This window comes from Dipodomys merriami, unplaced genomic scaffold (assembly GCF_024711535.1).
Source record: "Dipodomys merriami isolate MVZ:Mamm:240054 unplaced genomic scaffold, mDipMer1.0.p SCAF_7, whole genome shotgun sequence".
NCBI lineage: Eukaryota > Metazoa > Chordata > Mammalia > Rodentia > Heteromyidae > Dipodomys > Dipodomys merriami.
In genome coordinates, this window is record NW_027206290.1 from 69,306,895 (window position 1) to 69,316,427 (window position 9,533).

Sequence of the window (9,533 nt, forward strand, 5' to 3'; positions counted from 1 at the left end):
CCGGCGGCCGGGGCGGCCCGGCCCGCAGGAAGCCAGCTCCGGGCGGGTTGTGGGCGTGGCCTGCCTGGCTCCGCCTGCGGAGGGCGGCGCCAGGCTGCCCCGTCCCGGACCCCTGGCACCCTCGTGTTCCCAGGGCAAGGCACTTCCCTAATCGTTGCCTGTTTCTCTACCTGTGCCTTCGGGCTGTTTATCTTAGCTCGCTCTCTCTTTCTCTTTTGTTTTTGTTTTTTGAGACAGTTTCTCCCTATGTAGTCCAGGCTGGTCTCAAATTCCTGGTCTCCTGCTTCCCCCTCATTGTCACCCCTTATCACCATTTCCTCCCCTTCTAAACTTTGATATTCTATATTACTTGGAAAATACCGAACAATTGGACTCCTTCAACCATGAGCTGTCTGCACTGGATGCAAACTCTGGCTGCCTAAGCCTATTTTCCTCTCCACGGTTGCAGTCTGTGTGTGTGACCCAGTTCCTGTCAAATGAAAAACTGAAGGTCTGCCCGGTCCTAACACCTGGCACATACGGGGCCTTCTTAAGTGAACACACATTACCTTAGGACAATGCAAGCTCACCTCTCTCACTTCTGGGAGAAGCCCTTCTACTCAGGCCTGCTGGAGGAAGAGAAGCCAGAGGGATGAGGTCTAGAAGGGAAGCAGTTTCTACAAGGCCAGGCCAAGGAGCTTATTATCATTGCCCTGAAGGCAACTGGGGGGCGAGGAAGTGACATCATCCTTGTGTGCATTAGAAATGCAGCCTGGAAGCCTGGGACTGAGCACCAGATGATGACATTCTGTGTGACAGACAGGTACCCTGGGGAAGGATGCATGGGGACTCTAAGCATTCCACAGGGTAAACCCAAGTCATTCAGACAAACCTTGGCAGCAAGGCAGGGTAATAAACTCACTTGTCCTGACGTCACTTACCATTTCTTCTATGGGAAATGTTCGACTTTTTTTTTTTAGAATTTTTTTAAATTAATTTTTGTCGGGCCGGGCGCTGGTGGCTCACGCCTGTAATCCTAGCTACTCAGGAGGCTGAGATCTGAGGATCGCGGTTCAAAGCCAGCCCGGGCAGGAGAGACCGTGAGACTCCTATCTCCAATAAACCACCAGAAAACCGGAAGTGGCGCTATAGCTCAAGTGGTAGAGCGCTCGCCTTGAGCTGAAGAGCTGAGGGACAGCGCCCAAGCCCAGAGTTCAAGCCCCACGACCGACAAAAAAAAAAAAAAAAATTAATTTTTGTCGGTTGTAGGGCTTGAACTCTGGGCCGCTGCCCCTCAGCTCTTCAGCACAGAGTAGAGCTCTCTTTTCTGTTTATGTGGTACTGAGGAATTGAACCCAGGGTCTCATACATGCGAGGCAAGCACTCTGCCACTGAGCCACCTTCCCAGCCCATGTTCAATTCTTACACTTAAAAATATGCTAAGCAGGGCTGGGAATGTAGCTTAGTGGTAGAGTGCTTGCCTAGCATGCATGACGTCCCAGGTTTGATTCCTCAGTACCACATACGCAGAAAAAGCTGGAAGTGGCGCTGTGGCTCAAGTGGTAGAGAGCTTGCCTTGAGCACAGAGAGGATCAAGGACAGTGCCCAGGCCCTGAGTTCAAGCCCCAGGACTGGCAAAAATCAAAACAAACAAGAAAAGTACCCTAAGCAAGGCAGGGGCCAGTGTTTCACACTTATAATCCTAGCTATTAAGGAAGCTGAGATCTGAGGATCACTGTTCAAAGCCAGCCCAGACAGGAAAGTCCCATAAGACTCTTATATCCACTTAACCACCAGAAAACTGGAAAGGGGAGCTCTGGCTAAAAGTGATAGAGTACTGCTCAAGCAAAAGAGCTCAGGGACAGTGTCCAGACCCTGAGTTGTTTTTTTTTTTCTTTCTTTTTTTAAAGCCGTAAGGTGGGGCTGGGAAGGTGGCTCAGTGGTAGAGCTCTTGCCTTGCATGCTTGAGGCCCTGGATTTGATTCCTCAGCACCACATGAGCAGAAAAGGCCAGAGTAGTGCTGTGGCTCAGTAGTAGAGCACTAGCCTTGAGCTGAAGAGCTGAGGGACAGCGCCCAGGCCCAGAGTTCAGGCCCCATGAATGACCGACAAAAAAAAAAAAAAAAAACTATTAACTTTATTGTTATAATAAAGGTGATGTACAGAGGAATTACAATTACATGAGTCAGGTAATGAGTACATTTCCTTCCATACAGTGTCTTCCCTTGTTTTTTTCTCACTCACTATTCAACTATTAAAAGGTACAAGTGCCGGGCGCTGGTGGCTCACACCTGTAATCCTAGCTACTCAGGAGGCTGAGATCTGAGGATCGCGGTTCAAAGCCAGCCCAGGCAGGAGAGAGTGTGAGACTCCTATCTCCAATAAACCACCAGAAAACCGGAAGTGGCGCTGTAGCTCAAGTAGTAGAGTGCTCGCCTTGAGCTGAAGAGCTGAGGGACAGCGCCCAAGCCCAGAGTTTAAGCCCCACGACCGACAAAAAAATAAAAAATAAAAGGAACATGTGTGTGTGTGTGTGTGTGTGTGTGCGCGTGCGTGTGTGCGCGCGTGCACCAGCACCAGGGCTTAAACTCAGGTCCTCATGTTCTTGGTTAGCTTTCTTGCTTATGGCTGGCATACCTGCTTTTTTTTACAGGTCCACTGCAAACAGCCTTGGGGACCTTCTTCCCTTCTTAAACCTCAGCCTCCTGAGTAGCTAGGAGCATCGGCATGAACCACCAGCTTATTAAAACTTTTGTTGGGGCTGGTGAGTGGCCCAGTAATAGAGCCTTAGATAGCTTGTACAAAGCACTGGGTCTAATCTCCAACACTATAAAAGAAAAAACAAACTTGTATTATCAAGGAGCTGCGTACATCCTTTATAGGAATTAAGAATATATGTTGGAGATGGGAAGATAAAATAGCACATTAGTGCCACCTCAAAATTACTGCTAACACCTTACCTTATCAAAGAAGGTTTGTTTTATGTATGTTTATTGTGTTTTTCAACCCAAATCCAACTACAGTCCATATTGCACTGTGCTCACACTGACTTTGTTTGCAGTGAACACTCCTATTTTGGTCAGATGTCATCCCATATACATGGACCTCATGAAACCTTTGTCATTTTAAAGCAGGGCAAGTGGGACAAACAGGCAATCTGCATGTGAAAGGGAGTCTGCACTGAGGTAAAGCTCTAACTAGCCTCTTCCTATCCTCCCCAACTTGATACACAGCCCAGTCCTGAGCCCCTGGGGTGACCCTGGGAAGTAGAAAGAGTAGGCCCCTTGTGTCCCCACCCCACCCCCTTGGGGCTGCATTCAAGACTTCCAGGTGTCTGTACACCTGTGTACCTTCCCTTCCTTCAGGAGCTGAGTGCCCACCCCTCTCTTGAGGAGACCACATTCCCCAGCTCCAGCTGTGCTCTCAAGGGGAGGAGAGAGGGAAAGCAGCAAGACACAGGTGCCCTCCCACATGGGGACAAGGAGAAGAGAAAATAGGGGCCAAGGCCGGGAAGCCAGATGATTAGGTGTGGGTCCAGGAGAGGTTGTTCCTTTTTGCCTGACTGGGTCCTCTCAGCTTGGTAGGTTTTCCTTAGGATTAGAAGTGAGTGTGTGTGTGTGTGTGTGTGTGTGTGTGTGTGTGTGTGTGTGTGTCTGTGTCTGTGTCTGTGTCTGTGTCTGTGTCTGTGTGTCTGTGTGTCTGTGTGTCTGTGTCTGTGCGCGTGCGCGCGCTGGGCACAAGTGGCTCATGCCTGTAATCCTAGCTACTCAGGAGGATGAGATCTGAGGATCAAAGTTCAGTCTGGTCAGGAAAGTCCGTAAGACTTTTTTTTTTTCTGGTCGGTCATGGGGCTTGAACTCTGGGCATGGGCGCTGTCCCTGCGCTCTTCAGCTCAAGGAGAGCACTCTACCGGGAGCTTGAGCCACAGTGCCACTTCCGGTTTTCTAGTAGTTTATTGGAGAGAAGAGTCTTACTGACTTTCCTGCACCGGCTGGCTTTGAACCATGATCCTCAAATCTCAGCCTTCTGAGTAGCTAGGATTATAGGCAGGAGCCACCAGTGCCTGGCTCTTATCTCCAATTAACCACCCAAAACCAGATGTGGAGCTGTGGCTCAAAGTGGTAGAGCACTAGCCTTGAACACAAAAGCTTAAAGACAGTACCAAGGCCCTGAGTTCAAGCCCCAGGACTGGCAAAAAAAAAAAAAAAAGTGGTGTGGTAGGTGTGGGTGTGTGTATTTAAGAATCTGTGCAAAGCTGGGTGCCTGTGGCTCACGCCTGTAATCCTAGCTACTCAGGAGGCTGAGATCTGAGGATCACGGTTCAAAGCCAGCCCCGGCACGAAGTCTGTAAGACTCTGATCTCCAATAAACCACTAGAAAACTGGAAGTGGCGCTGTGGCTCAAGCGGTAGAGCGCTCGCCTTGAGCTGAGGAGCGCAGGGACAGCATGCAAGCCGAGTTCAAGCCCTGCGACAGGGAAAAAAAAAAGACTTTAACAACCTTTTATTAATATATATATATATTATATATTTTTGTTTGTTTATTTGTTTTTCTTATTGTGCTGGGATCAAACCCAGGGCCTTCCTACATCCTAGACAAGTACTATACTACTGTGCCATGGCCCCTGCCTCCAGCTGGCTTTTTTTTTTTTATTGTCAGTAGTGGGGCTTGAACTCAGGGCCTGGGTGCTGTCCCTCAGCTCTTCAGTTCAGGTTGAGCACTCTACCACTTGAGCTACAGCGCCACTTCTGGTTTTCTGGTGGTTTATTGGCGATAGGAGTCTTGCAGTCTTTCCTACCCGGGCTGGCTTTGAACCCTGATCCTCAGATCTTAGCCTCCTGAGTAGCTAGGATTACAGGCGTGAGCCACCAGTGCCCAGCCCCAGCTGGCTTTTATCTAGGATTCCATAATGGGGCAGCACTGGTTCTCTAAGACGATAGTGGAGGAGATCCTGCAGGAAGTAGACTGATCATTTCAAAGTTATTGCCATCAGAAGGCAGAAGACAGGAAGACCTTCTCCACCCTTACAGGACACTGGCTGGCACTTATTGACCAGTTTAGGAATTTGACTTTTATCCCATCTCCTGAATTCTTGGAAAGTCGGATAAAGCATGCAGTTCTGGTTTGCTGATGTGGACTTTTTTTGCATGGAACTCCATCTTGGGTTGCTCCATCCAACCTAATGCTGCAACTCAGTCCAGACACATGGCTTATGCAATTGTTGTGACTGTGTTGGTTTGTTTAGGAGTGTGTGTTTTTGAAAACATCTGTGAGCAAACAACTGCACTGGTGTGTGTGTGTGTGTAACAGAGAAACAGGGTTACAATTGTGTCTGTGTCAATTCTGTGTGGCTCTTTTGTCAACTAAAGCCTCACTCCTGACCCCCCCCCCCCATCGTTGATCTATTTAGTATTGTCTATTACCTCCTTTCCAACCTCCAGCAATCCTTCCCACAGGACCAAATTGATGACACCTTTGCTTAAGCCTAAATAAAACCTGTTTCTTCCCAATTTGCTCAGCACCTAATTGCTAATCACCCTGGATTTCCCTAGGGCAAGCTCTAAGCAGGAGGTTCAGGAAGGGCCCTGCTGGGGGTGTCCACAGAGATGCACATTTGTGAGTCTGGAAGGGCAGGCAGGGCATTTCTGTTGCAGGCAGAATGCACAGCGCCAGTAGTGGGAAAATTGTAACTCAGAAAGGAAAATAGGCAGTCTCATGATCAATGTGTGTGTGCATGTATGCGTGCGTGTGTGTGTGTGTGTGTGTGTGTGTGTGTGTGTGTGTGTGTGCTAGTCCTCGGGCTTGAACTTAGGGTCTAGATGTTGTCCCTGAGCTTTTGTTCAAGCCTAGCACTCTACCACTTGAGCCACAGCTCCACGTCCAGCTCTTGGGTGGTTAATTGGAGGTAAGAGTCTCAGGGACTTTCCTATCCAAACTGGTTTTGAACTACAATCCTCAGATCTCAGCCTCCTGAGTAGCTAGGATGACAGGCTACAGGCATGAGCCATCAGCGCCTGGACTTGATCTAGGATTTTTGTTTTTATTTAATGATTCTAGGGATTCCCTAGCACCCCCTTCCCAGCCACTGTGTGGTCTGTCCAGAGCCTACCAACTCCCCCTGCCCCCCAACCCATGGCCACCCACCTCCAGTCTGAAGATTTCCCAGGATTCACATGGTAATGAAGGCATCCATCTTCCCCCTGACACATTGTAGGCCCTTTGGACCCTCTAGCCACACAATGGGCACCAGGGCCCGGCCCACCACCTGTTGGATTTTCCCAGGGAAGGGAGGGAGGAAACAGGCAGACAGGAGAGGGGCACCAGCCCCTAGCCTCACTTGCTCCTGGTCCTAGGGTCTGTCTGCCTGCTCGTTGCAGCCCCGTCCTCAGTACCTTCAAACTAGAGGTAATGCTGAGACCCCAATTAATGCAGGGAGAGGAAGGGAAGGGTGGAGGTGTCCATGAGCCACTCAAGGGCAGAATGAAGTCAGTCAATAGCTTAGGGGGCCTGCTTGAACTCAGGGCCTGGGCACTGTCTCTGAGTTTCTTTTGCTCAAGGCTAACACTCTAGACCACTTAGTCACAGAGTCACTTCTACCTTTTTCTGTGTATATGGTACTGAGGAATTGAACCCAGGGCTTTGTGCATACTAGGCAAGCACTCTACCACTAAGCCACACTCCCAGCATACTGGGCTCTGGTTGAAGGTGAGTATTGGGATCAGCCATCCCTCCACCCAACAGAGTCAGGATTTGAACCATTTTGCCTCACCTCAAAGTCCATTATCCATACCACCACATTAGCTATCACAATGCTCACCATGATAGTGATCCTGGAAAAAGCCACATGAAAATCCCTAAAGAAGCTAAAAAAGGAGGGCTGGGAAGGTGGCTCAGTGGTAGAGTACTTGCCTTGCATGCATAAGGCCCTGGGTTCAATTCCTCAGCACCACATAAGCAGGGGAAAAAAAAAGGCGGAAGTGGCACTGTGGCTCAAGTGGTAGAGCATTAGCCCCACGACCAGACCCAAAAAAAAATTGAAAATAAAAAAGAAAAAGAAGTTAAGAAAGGAAAGAAATCTGAATGTTACCCAGCTCTACAGTAACTTGCTGGGGTCTCTGAGCCTGCATTTATTTTTATTTATTTTTGTTGTACTGTTACTGAGCTTTTTTTTTTAATTTATTTTATTTTATTTGTGAACATACTGTACAGAGGGGTTACAATTACATGGGCAGGATAATGCGTACATTTCTTACCGAGCATTGCAGCCTCCTCCTTTGTTTATCCTTCACATCCCTTCCCAGCCTCCCCCCTCCCCCCCAGTCACAATCCTTCCCCCCCCCCAGCTTTTGTTTTGTTTTGTTTTGTTTTTTTGGGGGGGGTCTGGTAGTGGGACCTGAACTCTGGGCCTGGGCGCTGTCCCTCAGCTCTTCAGCTCAAGGCTAGCGCTCTACTACTTGAGCCACAGAGCCACTTCCGGCTTTTTTTCTTTTTGCTCATGTGGTGCTGAGGAATCGAACCCAGGGCCTCAGGTATGCAAGGCAAGCGCTCTACCACTGAGCCACCTTCCCAGCCCCTTCCTGAGCTTTTTTGCTGATGGCTGCCACTCTACCACTTTGAGCCACAGCTCCACTTATGGCTTTCTGGTGGTTTATTGGAGATAAGAGTCTCACAGACTTTCCTGCCTGGGCTGGCTTTGAACTGTGATCCTCAAATCTCAGCCTCCTGAGAGGCTAGGATTACAGACACACCCACCAAGCATCCAGCTCTCTTTGTTGCTGTTTTGAGAGGGACCTCACTTGATCTTACCAAAGCTGGTCTCCAGCTCCTGGGCTCAAAATATCCTCAGCCTCCTAAGTAGCTGTGAGCACAGGCTGACCGCTACCACTCCCAGTTAGTTCTTCTGCCTTCCCTTTCCCCATGGCTTAGTGTCCCTCCTGTGGTTCCTCAACCAATGCTCTGGTGACAGACTTGTGGGCTTTTCCCAATTGCTACCTTATTTCATGTCCTTAGGATGGACCCCTGATGCTGCCTCATGATTTCCAAGGGCCACAAGAAATTTCATAGTTAAGCTGTTCTCCTTTCAGTGAGCAATTAGCTCACTTGTGATTGGCTGCTCTTATGAAGGCAGCTCCTGGGGGAATTCTGACCACCTCGTGGTCCACAGCAGAATGTTAGAAGCTGTCCATCCCTTTGCCAAGATATACCTCAAATTTACCCAACTTAGAAACCTGCCCAGGAATCCCAAGAAATTCGATCTAAACCAATTGTCATTGTTCAAGTGGAGAAAGGCAGTGGCCGAGAGATTAGCATCACGTCTCACACACAGAGAGGATGGCACTGTAACTTTTTGTGGTCCCATCAGAATTGTTGAGATTCAATGCAGGTGGTCAGTTGATCTCTAGCTTCCTCGGCCCACCGCCCTCCCTTTACTCCCTTGACTCAGCCAAAATAAAAGTCCTCAGTTCTGTTCTGCCCCTTAAAATGGCCCTGAGCTTAGATCCTGCCTCCCTTGATCACTCAATTAAAGCCACACGGGCCTCTGAAATATATATATATATATATATTTTTTTTTTTTTTTTTTTTTTTTTGTCGGTTGTGGGGCTTGAACTCTGGACCTGGGCACTGTCCCTAAGCTCTTCAGCTCAAGGCGAGCTCTCTACCACTTGAGCCACAGCGCCACTTCTGGTTTTCTGGTGGTTTATTGGAGATAGGAGTCTCACGGTTTCTCCTGCGTGAGCTACCAGCGCCAGGCTTGGCCTCTGAAATATATTAGGCAGGTACATCTCTGCCTCAGAATCTTTGCACTGGTTGTAACTTCTTCTCCTCCCCCCACCCCCAGCCTGTCCTAGGGATTGAACTCAGGGCCTGGACACTGTCCCTAAGCTTCTTTTTGCTACCACTGGAGCCATAGTGCCACTTCTGGCTTTTTCTGTGTATGTGGTGCTGAGGAATCGAAGCCAGGGCTTCATGCTAGGCAAGCACTCCACCACCAAGCCACATTCCCAGCCCCTGGTTGTAACTTCCTTTGTCAGTCATGGAGCATGGACTTTCTCAGGTACTTTCCTGCCCAGGCTGGCTTAGAACTGCGATCCTCAGATCTTAGCCTCCTGAGTAGCTAGGATTACAGATGAGACACCAGTGCCCAGCAATAGTTGCAACTTCTGTGTGGAATTTTGTTTTCCTCCAAAGCTGGGAAAGGGACGGAACAAGTTAAATTCTTCACTGAACTATCTTCTCAGTAAGGCCCCCTTCACCTGATCCAACTCTCTCCATTAAGGATTACAACTCAACTCGGTGTGATGCTCCACACCAGTAATCACAGTATTTAGTAGGCAGGTAGTAAGTTCCCACATTACATTTACTCTAAGGTGCTCAAGGTTAGGAAAATGGAGGAGAAAGGACAAAAGGAATAGATTGGATTCTCAACAGGCTAGGACTGTTTACTGAAGAGCAGCGAGGGGCACAGACCTGGTGGGTATGGAAGTTGTCAAGGAGATGGGGTTGCAGTTGGGCTTTTATGAGGTCTTAAGCAAGGAGGCAGAGGTTAAGGAAAAA